This window comes from Simochromis diagramma, unplaced genomic scaffold (genome assembly GCF_900408965.1).
Source record: "Simochromis diagramma unplaced genomic scaffold, fSimDia1.1 OVJJ01000344.1, whole genome shotgun sequence".
NCBI lineage: Eukaryota > Metazoa > Chordata > Actinopteri > Cichliformes > Cichlidae > Simochromis > Simochromis diagramma.
Genome location: NW_024387375.1, coordinates 10,609,070 through 10,627,421, shown reverse-complemented (window position 1 = coordinate 10,627,421; position 18,352 = coordinate 10,609,070). Strand labels below are relative to the sequence as shown.

The following is an 18,352-nucleotide window of genomic DNA, read 5'->3' as shown; positions in this document are numbered from 1 at the left end:
TTTATGTGTGAAGCAATAAAAAGTGATGAGGTGAGACCAGGAGGAATAGGCAGAATATACAGCCTCTGTTTTTCCTCTATCTCTTTCACCCTGACACCATTCCCATATTTCTCGCTCCCTCCTTCTCCTTCTCTCTCTTTCCACCCTGCTCTAATTCCCAGGGACCCAAATTCTGCTGTTGTGTCAAAGTTGCTGAAGTCTGAAAGTCCTTTTGTCTTTAGTGCAGTGTTACGGGGTCACTGCAATGGCAAGATTGGTCAGCTCATCACATATAGATGCTCTTTCAGAACTCTTGCTGTCACATTTGAATGCACTTTTTCAGGATGTGGGGTTTATTTTTAGAAGGCCTTACTCAAACCAAAATCTTCTTCTGAACCTTAATAAAAAGTAATTTGCAAGCAAAAACAAAGGAAATCAGACAACCTATGGCTTGCCACCTCCGCCTTTCCTGCCTCCCATGAAGACTTTGTTCCTAAAACAGGAATGCTGGTTTTCGGTATCCATGCTGGCAGAGAAACTCTACTGCCACTGCCTCTTCCTTGTACAGTGTTTAAAGCAGCACTCTTAGCTAATGTTATCCAGTACCACTGCTGCAGGTGCATCAGAACGCAAACGCCAAAGGGCATCTTTGTATTTCTTTGATAGCTTCTCAAAAAATTGCAGCATTCGATGTCCAGGGATGAGACTTTCTCCACTGCACAACTAGGGATGGGTAAACGGTAGTAACCAAACTGAAAAGCAGCGCACATTTCGGTGCTTTTTTTTCGGTGCTTTTTTTTCCTGAGATGTCATACACTTTGGATTTTAGCCAATCATTTTACCTTTCCAAGGACAGTAGGCGGGCCCAGGTACGTACATTCTTTTAGAGCAGAGCTGCAGATTAAAAATGCCCAAGGCGAAGCGGTCAAAGTCTGGCTGTATTTCACAGCAAAAGATGCAAACTCAGCAGCCTGCAACAAGTACTTTAAGGTGATACTGTGCAAAGGAGGTAACTCCTCGAATCTGATGAAACACCTGGCGACCCATAGCGTTTTTTTTTAAAAGCTGAGAAATGCACCGTATTTGATAGCTTGCTGCGAGACCTCACACCGAGCACATCTACTGCGGGTGTGGTGCCTGTTATCGGACCCGGAGTTAGCAACATCCCCCAAGAACCCGAAGAGGAGAGTCCTGGCCCCTAGCCCTGCCAGTGTCGCAGAAATGATGACGGATGATGATGGCAGTAGCAGCCGGTCTTTTCTGCGTGAGTAGCTTAATGTTGTCCGTGTGTAATTTACGTTGAGTAGGCTAACCACGTTATTACATTAATGCATGTAAGGTGAACTAGCAAACACCGTCGTAGTTACATGCGGCTGTCTTCTTGTTTGATGGCAGATACTCCCTTCACCCTGGCAAAAAAGACTAAAATGACCAAAGAAAAAGTGGAAAACAGCTAAACATGAGAGGTTTTTGGACAGAGTTTGTGTTTTTTCCATTGATTAAGCACTGTTTTCAGCCAAGAGTGATACCATATATGCCCCATAGCTGCAGAAAAGGCTAACATTGTTATCTGTTTTACAAAAAAACAGCTAAACATGAGAGGTTTTTGGACAAAGTTTGTGTTCTCCATTCTTTAAGCACGGGTTGGAGCACCGTTTAAGCACAGTTTAAGCACTGGTACCGGTATCGGATATAACTGATATAACGGATATAACGGATATATCGGATATAACTGGTACCGGTATCGGATAAAACCTAAACGATACCTATCCCTATGCACAACTCGACTGTTTTCACCTCAAACATTACTGCTCTTCTTCTTCATAACCTTGCAAAGCACACACTTATCCACCTTACAGAATGCTGCTAGCTCCTTTTTGATCCTCTTTTCCCTCCACTCATTCTAGCTCTTCCCTAGAGATCATATCTGTGTCACTTTATCCCCCCACCTCTCTCTTGTTCTCTTTCTCAGCTCAGTGGATTTTATTTTTTCACGCCTTCTGGTATTTCAATCATCGGTCTCATTCTCTCTGGTTTGCTGTTTATTGCTCCCTTGTACTTATTTTCTACGTTTTATCTTCTCTGATAAAGTTTGGCAAACAATACCGATTGACAAACAAGAAGTAGGTGATCATCCCAAATACTGAGATTTCCAAGTCTTTTTCACTCCTAGTTACATGCATGCACACCTTTCACAGCAGATGAGATTTTTAGTGAACCGGTGACTATGTACATCTCTTGACCAACTGTGTGTGTGTGTGTGTGTGTGTGTATGTGTGTATTGCTCTCACACCTGACTGCATCCAGACAAAGACCACAGCTGGAGGGGAATAATTTCTGTTATCTGCACTCATCCATTTTCTAACCTACCTTGTACTCTCATTCTGTATCTGTCTCCGTTCATGGCAATGCTCAATTGCAAGTTATTTTCACTCTTTGCACCTATTTTCACTGGATGTTTTTTTTTCTTTTATGTGTTTTTCTTCAGTGTTTCAGTTACTAGAGCAAAGAAAGGAAAATATTCTTCTTCTTCTTCTCCTTCTTCTTCTCCTCATTCTTCTTCTCCTCCTCATTCTTCTTCTTCTCCTCATTCTTCTTCTTCTCCTCATTCTTCTTCTTCTTATTAGTATTATATGCGCGGACACACCATGGTGCAGTGGTTAGTCCTGTAGCCTCACAGCAAGAAGGTCCTAGGTTTTAATTCACTGGCTGGCTGGGACCCTGGAACTGGCTACAGGCTCCAGTGTGGACATTAAGCTGACTAATAGGAATCCATAGGTTCCATGGTTTAGATTACCTTAATAGTAACCGAACCGTGTAGCAACATATTAATGACTAACCTCACTTTGTGGATAAGTCATATCGGATGCTCTCTTTTTCATCGACCAAACATCCCATATCGTATGATGGTATTTCAGCCTCAACAAATACTTTTAATAAGAAAATTTTAACCCTTATCCTTTAACTTCTCTGTGCTATTGTGTGTATAACCTAGTTGTTGCTCTGTTTCTTTTATATGTAAGCTATTCTCTATATAGTTTTCCATTTTTGTTCACATCCAAAGTTATAGCAGCGTATTGTACTTAAAATCTTTCAGTTAGAACATGGTATTTCATATTTAGTTGGAAACTTGTTTGCTAACTTCCTCTCTTTTTCATGGATTCCTGGACTTTAAACTTAATTGCAACACTGGGGAGAGAACAGCCACACTGATCATTTTAATGAAACTGAAAGAATTTATACCAAGTCTCAGTGGAGCCTGAGTTTGTTTAATTTTGGGAAGTGAACCAGCCTTTGGACCCAGCAATAGATAATGAAGTCAGACTTAAACAAGCAGGATGAATTACAGTTAAAATCTGTACATATGTGGACAGAGACCACAGTTTCATACAGATTTAAATATTCAAATTGTAATTATGATGATGTGTTGGTCCTTACACACACACACACACACACACACACACACACTGTACTTAATTTCAAGAATTCAGCAGAATATTTCTAAGAATTTAGGGCATTAGTAGAGTCATAACTTAAATAAAACTAAAATGAAGAAATTAAAGTAGGTATATAGAATGTCTGCCAGTATTTAAACTGAAGTACATTGTCTACTTAAATTTGTGTTTGCACTCTGCAGCACAGTTAAAGTCAAGTAAATTAAATCAAAGCAAATTTGAGAAACCTTTTGTTATAATCACACAACAAAAGAGCTTGGTGGTGTTTCTATTATTATTATTTTTGAGTGTAAATGCAAATGTGAGCTGTCATTTGAATTTTGTTTTTCCATGTTTATTCTGCACACATTTGTTGCATTAGATGGTTTGAGATTTAGTTGTCACCGGGGATACACTGATCAAAAATACACAAACTCGTAGTGGTGGATTTTGTGTGGTGCAGCAGTGGTTTGACCTTGTGCGCTGGGTTTTCGCAACACGATCAAAACATTTCTTCCTAATTGCGTGTTGTTTTATTTCTAAGGACAGCAACTCGGTTACAAACGGTATTGGAGTAAGTTTCAATAGGTCCAGATGGTCAGTGGTATTGTGGACGTTAACATGCTGGAAAATGGATAATACTGTCGTACTGCAGTAACAGATTTAAACATTCATTTTTCTCCATTATGAAAGTGCTTTTGGTTTGTTTCCATCACTTCTCCTTCTGTCCAAATGACCTTCTCTGCAGTGTGTCGGTCCAGAATGAATGAGAGTGAGCCAAATGGGCTGTCTGAACATCACTTTCAGGTTTTTTGTTTTTCTCTTTTCCTCTGTAAAAGCAACAATTGAGGCATTATATGTCCAGGTTGTCTGTCTCCATGTCTCGTTCTCATGAACACAGTCTTACTTGAATGCATTGAGGGAATGTGTCGCTGTGTCACACCTCAAATCAAGGGAAAAATAATGTTGCAAAAATCTATATGCCTTTGGTGCTTCTTTCTGTGTCTTTGTAGATATCAAAGGTAACTAATTATACACTGTCAATAACATAATATATAAAGCTGTGACCATTGTCTGCAAATGCAAATAGAGTCTATATATTTTGCTTGTGTTTATGAATATGAATCTTTTGTGCATGTGCTTGTATCTGTATCAGGCATTACTTAATTGCTTCTTCTAGAAAAATATTGGGAATAATCTCTCAATTTAAGTTTTATTCTTGTAAAAAAAATACAAATGCTATCAACTGAGAGAGTAGAATAAAATGGAAATGTGAGAAAAATAAATAAATTGTAGTGCTACAGTATAAGGTTAGGATAAGTTGAAAGTCCACATGTAGTAAAAAAGGCAAACAGGAAAAGATGAGAAGCAAAAGAGTGTCAAAGAAACAGAGACAGAGGGTAATGAAGTGTGGCATCAATAGATGAGTAAAAGTGAACCTGCTGCCAAGATAAGCAGGTGTGTGTGTGTGTGTGTGTGTGTGTGTGTGTGTGTGTGTGTGTGTGTGTGTGTGTGTGTGTGTGTGTGTGTGTTATTGAATGATGGGCATGTAAAGTGGTCCGATCAGTCTCAAAATTACACAGTTGGGCACACACATGGAGACTGGCCTCGCATCTTTCTCTTTGTCTCAAACACATAAACACACACACACACACACGCTCAGACTTTAGCGCCGCTCTGTCTATGTGTGAGACAGTTCTGACATTTGGCTTAATGAGTTTTGCTGTTGTAACTGTGAACTTTGACCTCCGTTTGGCTGAGGCCATTAACAGATGAGCCGGCACAGCTCAGGAGTGGCTACCGCTTTCAGTTGAAGTCATCAGAAAGACCAGCCAAGGGACGTCATCTCCCCAGCGAACCCTGGGTCTACCCCAGGCTCTCCTCCAAGTGAGACGTGTCTGAAACACCTCATTTAGCAGGCATCCAGGAGCCAGCCTAGTCTGACTCCTGAACCACCTCTACTGGCTCTATTCATCTTAGAGGAGCAGTGTTCCTCCTCTGAGCCCTTCGCAAATGACTGGACTTCTTGTCCCCTCTATAAGACAGAGTCTAAAATGGGAAGCTTATTGTTCTTTTCTTATTCTATCCATAGTGACCCAAAGTTTTTAGGTCAGGTTATTAATGTAGATTGATGAGTAAATTAGCAGCTTCACCTTCAGGCTAAGCTCTTTTTTTTTCTTTTTTTCTACAACACACCGGCACAGCGTCACTGAACCAATCTCTCTCTTTCCCCAGCCTTTTCCAAGCGCATGCAGGCTTTGTTGGTTAAACTCCCATTCGACTCCGTGCCTCTTTGTTTGTTTGCTTTCTTCTTATAAATCATACCAATAATAATGGTGGAGTCAAAACTATACCTCTGTGGGGAAATTACAGCTATCTTGCATCTGCTATTTAAGTCCTCACACTTAAAACTTGACGTGAGAGACATAGCTGCTACTTTTGTGATTTTCCTGTTTGGTTGAAAAGTCTCAGATTGCTGTGTGTACTGACAGAAATTGACACTTGTTGCTGTGTTATTGTGCATGGGGAGCCTTCAGCTACAATAGCAGCAGCATTTTAAAAAGATGAAGCGGCCAAATTCAGTGACTTGGATCCTTTTGACATCTGCCTTGTTTGTATTCTTACTTCAAAATTAGTGAATGTAAGGCTGTCGGATGTTGGACCACCAGCTTCCGTTTTACAATTACTTTCCAGTTGTAAGCATCTACAGTATCTAGGTGTAGTCACGTGCTCGACTTGTCTGTCCAGCTAATTAAAGCTGTCATATGTTGCTGGTGGACCACTGGTGTGTGTGTGTTTCTGTCTTTATGCGTGTGTGCACTCTTTATGGTTGTAAGCAGCAGATGCTCATCTAGAATCTTTGCCAGGTTGCCATGGCAGCTAGAGAGTGGGTGGGTTGGGGTCGTGTAGCATGTTATTATTGAACTCAGACATTAATTACTAAAGTGACCTATTGGCAGCACAACCTCAGATCAGATTCAAGTATTTTGCCAAAGCAAAATCTCTGACCTTGTTTTCCTGAGCTAAACCAATTTTACTACAATGATTGGACTGATATCCAAATTTCTATATTAATAAAGTGAGACTGGGAATTAAATTCGGGCAAAACATCCACAGCTGTATCGTGACCAACTGCAACCACAACTGAGGTCAGGAAGAAACAATAGAATGGATGAATTTAAAGTTGTGGAATCACAAATGCTGTGTGCCATTTACTCATTTTAATTTGGATGAAGTGATTAACAAAGATATGTTTTGGGGTGCAATGATACAGCCAGGTCATGATTTCACTCACAATAGTTTCAGCTTTAAACCTTTCCAGTTTCACCATATCTCAGTGAGTTTGTACAGTCCCTACAGTTTAGTGTAGGGCTGCTCAATTATGGCATAAATGATAATCACGATTATTTTCACTGAAATTAAGATCTCGATTATTTGACGATATTTATTTAACAATAACAATGTATTGAATAATGGCTTTAAAGATTGTCAAAAAATAATATAAAATAGTGTGCAAATACTGATAACAGTGCAAAGGTTTGCAATATAAAAAATAAATGAAAAATGTAAACATCTATGTTTAGTTGCTCTGTGGTGCAGCTACGACACCGTAGCAAAGTTTACACACTATGTCTACTTGATCCACGTCTGCCTCCACGAACCCATAATGTTTCCACACCACTGAAGTTGCTGAAGTGCATTCTTTCTCCAGCAGCCATTATCCTCTCCTCTCCAAATAACTTCTGCTTAGCTTTCCGAGCTTTCCTCGGGTCCTCTTAATTGTTGTGAGGCGTGTTCGAAATGCAGAGAGGTGCGCTCGATTTGCCACACAGAGCAGCGCGAGAGTAAAGCACGAGGGAGGTGCTTATAATTGGCTCAGTCATTTTTAATGATCGTTGAAAACCCAGATCGTAATTTAGATTAAAATTTGATTAATTGAGCAGCCCTAGTTTAGTGTAGAAGTTCATCACACATGTTGTGTCATGCTACACTAAGCATTTCATTTCACCTTTCTGCTCTGCTGAAATCCTGTGACTTACACTCATGGCATCTTTGTTAATTATTATTGTCTGTTCGTAAATGCAAATATCAAATCAGCCAATCGTATCGCAGTAGCTCAGTGCTTGGGTAAAAACAATCCACTGAAGCTCCAAGTAAGCATTTCCTGCACATCTCTAGGATTTATAGAGAAACTGTCTGAAGAGAGTAAATATCTAGTGAGTGTCAGTTCTCTGAGTGAAAAAGACTTGTTGAATTCAGAGGTCAGAGGAGAATAGCCAGACTGCTTTGAGCTGACAGGAAGGCAACGGTCTCTGAAATAACCACTTGTTACAGCCAAGGTATGCAGACAAACATTTCTGAGGGTCAAAGTTTGGCATAAACAGCATAAAAGCATCGACTCATCCTGCCATGTATCAACAGTTCAGGCTTCTGCTGGTTTAATAGAGTTTTGGATATTTTCTTGGCACAACCTGGACTCCTTAATACCAATTGATCACCATTTAAATGCCACAGTCTTATTGAGAATCATTGCTGATTATGTTCATTCTATTGTGATCACAGTGTAATCATGATGGCTGCTTCCAGCGGGATAAAATCCACCATGTCAGAGAGCTCAAATCATCTCAAACTGGGTGTTTTTAACATGAAAGTGAGTTTATTGTAATCAACTGGCCTCCACAGCAGGGCCGTGCAGAGAGGTTTAAAGGGGCGGGTGCTCAAAGTTAAAAAGGGGCACATTGAAACAGGGTGAATAACAACAACACACATTCACCAAGAATCTAATATGAGCAACAAGGCAAAGCAAACGTAGCTGATGTTTTACCTGATGGGTACAATGTTGCTGTTGAGGGGTTGCTGTGGATAGTACTGGAGGGCAGGGCTGTGTTGATCTGAGACTGTAGACAGTAAAAAGTCCATAGGAGAGATGGTAGCTGATTAAACAAGTGTCATGAGATAATAACAAAATGCAAAGATTGGTGACAGCACTTGGAACCATAAGGCAGCAAAAAACTGTGAGAAATAATTTAGGCTCTGCCTGTGAATCACTCTTTGCTTCTCTTCTTCCTTCCATCCCATCATTTCATATATCACTCTCCACTTGCTGTCTATCTGAGAACAAGGCACAACTTGCTATTGCAATAAACTATAATCTAATTATCCACACCTAACAACTCTTGCACTTAATCTATAATAAAATGATGACAGAAAAATGTTATAGCACTGCCTTTAGTAGCCTCACACAGCTCCTACTGTTTCCTCCTCATGTCCTTACCAGGCATGTCTGGACAATGTTATATCATGAGTAATAATTAAAAAAAATCCATTTACATAAAACAAACACATGCACGCACACACAGTGACTTCTTCAGAATACTGTATATACTATGGGCATCCATGGTGCTGATCCAGAATCCTTACATTATTATTTATCACTAGAGCTACAATAATAAAGCAATGAGGAGGGGGAAGTAATAAATATGAAATAATGTATTTATGATGATTCCATTTGTTTCACTATCCACTCTGTGCAGGGGCAAAGCTTATTACATTTTTAAACTGTAGAGATACAATAATTTTACTGCTGTAAAATCCAAATTTTGTCTTATTTAAAATATAAATCTAATATAATCTGCTTCTTGGGGCGATCGTGGCTCAAGAGTTGGAAGTTCGCCTTGTAATCGGAAGGTTGCCGGTTCGAGCCCCGACTCGGACAGTCTCGGTCGTTGTGTCCTTGGGCAAGACACTTCACCCGTTGCCTACTGGTGGTGGCTAGAGGGCCCGGTGGTGCCAGTGTCCGGCAGCCTCGCCTCTGTCAGTGTGCCCCAGGGTGGCTGTGGCTACAATGTAGCTGCTATCACCAGTGTATGAATGACTGGATGTGTAAAGCGCTTTAGTAAAATACAAATACAGGCCATTTACCACTTAATGTATGTTCTTTAAAATACAGCGTGTGTTTTTTAAAATATTATAATTATAATAATGCATAATTATGTGGACATGCATATTAGATCGTTTTTAGTGAAATATAATCCCTCCAGAAAGGCAGGAAAAGCTCTGTAACTTACTTTAAAACTAAATATGTTCCCTAAAACGGTGACAGAGCTACAGACCCATTACAGCCTTACACAGGTAGCCAGCAGCTATGACCAGCACTACTTGTGCAGTTAATAAAAGGACAGGTAATGTTTGTCGCGCTGTTGCACACACAGCACGCTCATTTGTTTCAGTTCGTTCGTTGCAACAAGACAACTTACCAACGTGTACGTAATAAGCTAATACTCCTGTGTGCTACACACTACAGTGTACGCTGTACACCTACTTACTGGTTTTGTCGCATCAGTCTGTGTCTCTGAGTTAACTTGTGTTTCTCCTACAGCTCCGGACTGGAACAAATGCGCGTGCTCTTTGTGAGCTCGTTCCCGGCTCGTAACCAGCGCGTTCTGCCGTCAAGGGCGATCATTGGTTAATAGTGATCATGTGACTGATGCAAGCCAGATCCTTTTATTTAGCAAAACTGTGATTAATAGTTAAATATTATTGTTGAGGGGCACAGACAGGACTCCGCACGCACACACACATTAAAAATAATAATAATAATTTTTTTTTAAAAAGTTTGCACTTTGGGCACCCATCAGGAAAGGGGCGGGTGCTCAAGCCCCTCTAGCCCCCCCCCTCTGCATGTGCCTACTCCACAGTCAAAAGATCTTAATCCAATAAGGAGATTCACATCATGCAAGTACAGCTGATTAATCTGTAGCAACTATGTGACGCTGTCATGTGAATATGGAACGAAAGGAATCTTTCCAACACCTTGATGAATCTCTGAAGGCAAAAGGGATGGCATATCACAAAAGAACCATCTAAAATCTGTGACTACTAACCAGAAATTAATGACTATTGCTGTTGCGGGTGATTAATAGACATATGTGTATCTCAAATGACCTAATAAAGATAACGGTTCAGGATCAAAATGGGCCAGATCATCTTGTCTTTCTTGCACATCTTTTCACATCTAAAACTGAATTGAATTTAAAAGATAAGAATGGCTGAATTGAGAGAAATCAAGATGCAACAGAAGGAGACAGCAAGTAGAAACAGGGTTTTTCTAGGTGCAAGGATTACATAAATATTGCTCGTGCGTGATGTATTTCTCTTTAAATATCCATATGGAAAAGAAACACAAATAATTTAGAATGAACTATATTTAAATTGTCTCACGTAAACATTATGTGTTACGTTACTTTGTTTGTTTTGGGGTTTGAACCTCCTGGTCAGCTGAGCCCCCCTTGTTCTCAGTCTGCCTTCATGGGTTTTCTCTGGTTTCCATCCACAGTCAAAATCATGCAGAATAGGTTCTTTGATCATTCTTCATTGACTGTAGATGTGGATATGAGAGTGTGGTTGTCTGTTTCTCTTTGTGTTTGACCTGTAATAGACTGGCACCCTGTCTAGCATACTCTAGACAGGGTGTGTGTCCCTCTCTCCTGCTTTATGTCAGCTGAGAGACGGCTTCAAGTTGATCGATGGAAGGGTAAATTGCTTTTCCACATGAGACTATTTTCATAAGAATCATTGTTAGTGTGATGGCAAGGGGGAATACATTAAAAAATTTTATTTTCATTTGCTCATTGTGCTTGGTCCACCTGGAAGACCTCGCCTGGAACTTAAAGAGTTGGAAACGCCTGGCTTAGATAGATTTCATAACCAAGAAAGAGCCGACTGAAAATTAATAATAATTTGCAAATGAGTTCCAGTTTCTATTTATACTCTGAATGAACAGAATGGAAAGGCAATTGCCCCAGGCCTCTGTATGTAGAATTGGTTTTTAAAAGTTCTGTTTAAGGTGGTGCAGTGGCCTACAACACTGGCATACTGTACGGTTATGCAAATAGCATTTCCAATATTGGTAGAGATGGGGTGCCTGATGTTAATTGAATAGTGAATAGAAAAGTGTGTGTGAGTGTGTGTGTGCGTGCGTGCATACACTTAAAATCCAGTGTGCTTCTAATGAGACACAAAGTACAGACGGCAGGTTGAGCGTGGGCTGGAAACCATGGCGACGGCCTTCGGCTCCTAGACATGTGGAGAGAGGCAGAGCGAGGATGTCATGTAAAACAGCCATTGTGATCAAAAATAGAGTGATTGATCAGCCTGATGTATGATGACTACTGTATACAATTACTGTCTTTTTACAGATACATCTACAGGTATGCACATAATCAGTTTTTACTCTTCATATATATATATATATATATATATAAGCACAAGATCTATTGAGGCTGGGGTCTATCATACCAGGCAAGACCCCAGGTGCAGGCTGTGTAAAGATGCTCCAGAGACAATCCAGCACATAACAGCAGGGTGCAAGATGCTAGCAGGCAGGGCATACATGAAACGCCATAACCAAGTGGCCGGCATAGTATACAGGAACATCTGTGCCAAGTATAACCTGGAAGTCCCGAGGTCAAAATGGGAGATGCCCCCAAGGGTGGTGGAGAATGACCGAGCTAAGATCCTGTGGGACTTCCAGATACAGACGGACAAAATGGTGGTGGCTAACCAACCGGACATAGTGGTGGTAGACAAGCAGAAGAAGACAGTAGTGATCGATGTAGCGGTTCCGAATGACAGCAATATCAGGAAGAAGGAACACGAGAAGCTGGAGAAATACCAAGGGCTCAGAGAAGAGCTGGAGGGTGAAGGTGACGGTGGTCCCAGTGGTAATCGGAGCACTAGGTGCGGTGACTCCCAAACTAGGCGAGTGGCTCCAGCAGATCCCGGGAACAACATCGGAGATCTCTGTCCAGAAGAGCGCAGTCCTGGGAACAGCTAAGATACTGCGCAGGACCCTCAAGCTCCCAGGCCTCTGGTAGAGGACCCGAGCTTGAAGGACTGACCGCCCACAGGGGCGAGTGGGGAATTTTTATATATATGTATATATATATATATATATATATGTGTGTATATATATATGTGTATGTGTGTATATATATATGTGTATGTGTGTATATATATATGTGTGTATATATATATATATATGTATATATATATATATATATATATATATATATATATATATATATATATATATATATATATATATATATATATATATATATATATATATATATATATATATATATATATATATATATATATATATATATATATATGTGTATATATATATATGTATATGTATATATATATATATATATATGTATTTATTTATTAGTGGTGCAACGGATCAAAAATCTCACGTTCGGATTGGATCACGGTTTTAACTCACAGATCGGATCAATTTTTGGATCAGCAAAAAAAAGAAAAAAAGACAAAATTTTAACATTTACTTATTAACTTATTTAAGTCTTTTTTGCCTATTAAAAACATTCAACTCTAGACTCATTCCACGAAATTATATAAAAACAAATTAAGGCGCAATATAGGGCAGTACAGGGCTTTGTATCTACCACTCCGCTGTGATATAACAAGCGGTCACGGTCACGTGGCTTTCCGCTGACCTGGAGCTCCACCCATTTGTAGTTGGGCAACAGAAGATGCCTGGGACAGTTCAGCCATAACTTTAAACTTTTCCTGCTCATACATGCCTGGGTACAATCTTGTCACTGAAGTGGACGCGGAACGAGATATCATAGCGTGGCTCAAGCACGTTCATCACAGTTTAAACCCCTTGTTTTGCACAACGGAATACGGCCTCCCGTCTGCAGCTAAACACCCCAGTAGCTTTTGTAATACCTTTAGCCCGGTCGGACTGGGCAGCAAAGGGCTGCTTAAATGCCGCAAACTCCTCTGCTCCTCCACTTGGGCTGCTAGCGCTGGCCATAACTATCGCTTGACAGACTGACCACGCACACCATAGACATACTTTCTTTCCTTCTTTTTCGAATCTTCGGATCACGTACGTGCCGAACCGTGGAGTAGGATCAGTTTTGGATTATGGATCAACTGTGATCCGTTGCACCACTAATATATATATATATATCTATCTGTCTATCTGTCTGTCTGTCAGACACAGACAGACAGACAAACAGACAGACTTGTGACGTCACCTGTACAGTTGCATATCGCAAGTGCATCCTTGTGTTTTTGTTCAAAACTGTAGGCTTTAATCATTTTTTGGCAATAAAGTAAAGAGTACAAAGCTTCTTTAAATACATAGTGATGACAAACCTCACACACCTTTGGTGGTTTTGTGATTGGAAGCATGCAGCTTGCCTGTTGTGCGCTCACAAATGAGGTGGGAACTGAAATGAATCAATTACCATACATTAGCAGTGGGTGTGCTGGAAACTAGTGTCAGTCATCGCATATCACACCAACTTCTCTCATGCTTTGTAGAACAGTGTGGTCCATGCAATGAATCGCTGGCACTTTGTACCTGAACAAAGTGAGTTCACTCTGTTAAAGGATCCTAATATCCTTGTTGAAGATGTGCAGGTTTGCTTCTTAGCATGCTGCAGCTCCTTAGTAATCAGGAATCCACAAATATTTAGCAGACTGTGAGTAATTTGTATTTGAAACATTCAGATTAACACATTAATTATATGTAGGTGCTGTACAGTCATTTAAAAAAGACCTATTTCTAGCATGTCCTTGTCCTTGACAACAACGTTACAGTTTGCAGTGTGAAAAAGAACCAAGATTCCACCCGACTGTGCCTCCGCCTACAGCCTACTTTGATACAAACAAGTCACCAAGATACCAAACAGGCAGTGTTACAAAAGTATCACTGCACCACAGCAAAATTGAATGTGACACATCTCACATGTAAGGCACCTTAAAGCAGTCTAATGCAGGCTCTGTATGTGAACTCAGTCCTTTATTAATAGTCCTTACTTTCAGATTAAAAAATGCTACTTAATACATAATTAGCTAAGTGATATTGCATATTGTTTAAAGAAACGACAGTTTGCACATGAGCACAACAGTGAACTGCATGTGTGAACAGCCGTAAAATGTTTCAGTGAAAAACTAAAAATAGGAATCTGGCATTTGGATGAAAATGTGTTATTTGTGGAGACAACTTCCATTTTCCAAAATGTGTGGGAGTCATCTAGCCATCTGAGAAACTATTATTTTATTTATGCAAGACAGAGAACAGAGCACATATCATTTGCAGCAATTGTACTGGAGAGCTCACAAAACATATTGCTTTCTGAAGGGCCCAATTAGAAGTTTGTTGATAAATCACTGCAGATCTTTGTTTTCTATTTTTCCTCTGCAGTCATTAGCGTGAGTGTGAAGCCAAAAGTTGGGCTGGTAGAGCAATGAAAGGCTGGAAAAGTTGTGTTATCCTATTATTAACGCGTGAGCAATGTGATTGAGTATAGGTTTTGTAAAAGGACATTCATGAGGAAAGAATGAGTTTAGCAGTTTCAGGATAAAGTGTGATGCAAAACAGCAAAGAATTTAAGGGTTTTCATGAATTACAGTATTCAAAATTCATATTTGAAATTCAGAACAGAACTCAGCACTGCGTTAAACCAAACAAGTTCACTCGTCAAAATAGTTGAAAGCAAGAAAACTTTTCATTTTACATTTTAGTTTTCCTCATTTTGGTGCTAGCAGATGCTAGAGTACATTTGCAGTAAACCATAGGAGTATGGAAAGCCAGAGATTTTCCATTTTTGTTTTGTAATACATGGAGAATGTGGACGGGTATTTTCTGGGCCAAATTAAAAGAAAAAAAAAGTTGTCATCTGGATGGCACCATACTTTGCCCCAAATTTTGGATTTATCGTTCAGCATTAATGGGTGTGCTACCCATGCCGAGGGGCATTAATGCACCCCCATACAATCATGAATGCTGCTTTAAAAATTTTCTTGCTTATAAATATGGGCTGTATAAAAGAGAATCATCTGATTTCAACGATTTAATCCCACAGCTGAAGCACGTCCTCTTAGAAATAGGGGATTTGTGAGTTTCACGTGGTTGGCAGTAGGTAGCATAACAACAACAGTGGCTGCAGTGAAACTAGACATGCTACCAAAAGCATAGGGGAAGTTTGACTAGCTATCATGTCTGGCTACATGCTGTGCACTCGGAGGGGGAGACATTGAGTATTTGTGAGCATTGTAAGTTTTGTACGCAAAAACCTTTAAAATAAATACTTAATTATAATTAACCACAAGTTTCCATGTCCATTACTTAACATTGGAGGATGATTAATGGAAGAGTGTGCATGTTGCAAAATTTTTTTGGGGAGCTGCAGGTGTGACCTGGAAAGTTACCAAAGTAGTGGCAAGTTAAAGAAGGAAAGGAGGAAAGTATAATTGCTAAACATGAAGAATAATGAGAGAAATGTGCCTGTGTATTAACAAGTAATTATGTATTGAAAGTATGGGCGTTATCCATGGAAAGAAAAGTAAGAAAATGAAGTCGGTGAGGCAAAAAAGGCATAAAAAAGAGAGAGTGAGAGGCACATAATTACAGATGGCTGCAGTGGAATGTGACAGAGCCGGAGAATAAAAAAGAACAGGATAGAAAAGCAGAGCAAAGGGGCTCAAGGGAAAGCTGAAGGTGAGGCGATAATGAGAGGAGGCAAGGAAAAAAAAAACAGATGGGGGAAAAAAACCTGTGTCAGAGAAAAAAGGAGAAACCCATTGATGAGATGAGAATTAGATGGTGCTGATTAATGATCATTGATTGTTTACCTCTGCATGTCTCTTTCTACTTCTGTGATTTCACTCGCCTGCCTGTCAGTCTCTTCTTTCTTGCTTTCTTTCTTTCTTGCTTTCTTGCTGTCTTGCTTTGGAACCTGCTGTGTGTCATAATGTCAGTACAACACTATGTTAAACAAAGTCCAGGAGGAAAAATCTCACATAAATATCCCAAATCCTTTCATTTCATGCCGCAGGGGAGCTGTTCATCGATCCCTCATCCTCTGCATGGCACCATAGACAAACATTTACTGCAGTCAGCGGCCAAAATTCAGCTCCACTGACTTTCACTTTTTATGGAGTCATTTTAAAGACACATGATCTCAAATCGAGTTAAAATGTGATGTTTACAACAATCTGTGAAATTGGTGGATATTCCATGGCTGGTTATTCTGTGCGTCACTGGAAGTTTGATTCATTTATTTATTCATTTATTTTGTTAAATGAAACCCATAAAACCATATTTCAATGGAAATGGACATCAAACAAACATCCATTGTTTTGGTTAATTTCATATAACCAAAATAATAACTAGAAGAGCTATAATAAAAGCATTAAAAGAGGTTAACAAGCTTTCCTCATAGAAGCACATCAACCCCCAGCCCTTTCATGCCAATAGAACACCACACATTGCACCCTTGTGCACTTATATTTGTAAGTTTAATGTAATGGATTGCAATCTAGAAATGTTTCTACCTTGATTTATAACAACAGCCACATGGCAGGAGGTGACAGCAACAACAGAGAGAATAAAAAAAAGGGGGAATGCACTTGATGGCAGACAGACACTGCAAGGAATGCTGTTGGAGAAAATGAGTTTTGTTCTCCGGAGGCTCAGAGAGAGGAAAAAAATAAGAAGGGAAGAATGAAGGAAGGAAGGAAGAAAGAAAGATCGTTGTCTTGCTTGAGGCCTTGTTGGGTGTAGTTGTGAAAGGACGAGAGAGGATTTGTCATTCACATCCACTTCTCTCTCTTTATCTTGCTCTCTCACACACACACAGACACACTCACTTTGCCATCTGTTCCTCCTTGAGGAACAGTAAACCCAAATCTCCTCCAAAAAATGCAAAATGCAGCGATATGTCTCCACAGTTTATGTATGTGCATTGTGAGGAAGTTATATTCGTCTTGCTGGTGTCTGACGAGGCATTGCTGCTGAGCTGCAGCCAAAATACTCCATTTGACCTAGATCGTCTCTGAGCCCGGCTGGCGTATGCATGCGTGTGTGTTTATGTGTCTGTGCATCCTAGTTCTGTCTATTTCTCAGCAATAAAATGACTTTTGGACATTGTCCATAATGATATAAGCTTTCCCTGCCTCCCTGTCATCTGTCTCTCTGATAATCGTTGGTTTTGTGCCAGCTTTCACGGCAGTTCTCTTTTTTTATTTCTGTTTCTCTGACTTTAGTTTGATTTCCTATCACTCTGTTTCAATTTTTTTTCTTTTCTTCCATTCCTGCAAGGGAACTGGGAAACTTACAAAGTAAATGTCATCTACAGTGTCTGCGTGTGGATGTGCGAAAAAGGGTTTATTTGTTACAGTGACATAGTGCTGACCCTGTGCTTTACCTCTCAAGCTAAACCTGCACACCCCTAAGTGTTTCCTGTATTTTGAGCTGTGAAGATATAATAAAACTCGAATGGCCCACTTTCCTCTGCGGTTGCTGTGAAAAGGTACCTTGGATTTTAAGCAAACCCAGACAATCCCACAATTTGACCCTTCTTCCCACCTTAGTGAAAGTGAGAAGAAGAATTTCCTCTTGACAGGAAGAGACCTTCAGCTGAACCACGCTCAGACATAGGCAGCCATTTACTGTGAACAGTCAGCGGAGAGAAGTTAGAGGCAATACAAAAACTGAAGGAGAGAGTAAACAAAACGAAATGATGTAGACTGAGTAGATGGGGCACATTTGGGAAGTTGACATAAGCTGTAAAAGACTGTACTGCAGTTTATTTGTTGGGATAGCATCTGGTGAAGTCAAAAGCCTATAGTGGAGGAGTTTCTATGAGGATGTCAGTCATGGTTCTATTCGGCATTAAAAACACTGGAGCTTGGCGCCAGTTTAGCTCAGTGCACTAAAAGGGTGGCCACATGCCGTAAGAGCGGCTAAGAGTGGCCGGCCTGGGTTCGAGCCCAACCCACAGTCCTTTGCTGCATGTCTTCCCCCTCCTCTCTCTGCCCCTGCTTTCCTGGCCTCGCCTCACTGCGCCTGACAAATAAAGCTGAAAAAGGCCAAATAAATAAATACACAGGAGCTC

At 40.2% G+C, this 18,352-nt stretch overlaps 1 protein-coding gene across 3 annotated transcripts in view; it reads left to right on the top strand.

Moving 5' to 3' along the window:
- grm5b (glutamate receptor, metabotropic 5b) overlaps positions 1 to 18,352 on the top strand; it is an 81,480-nt gene that overhangs the window by 40,082 nt on the left and 23,046 nt on the right. The window lies entirely within an intron of this gene.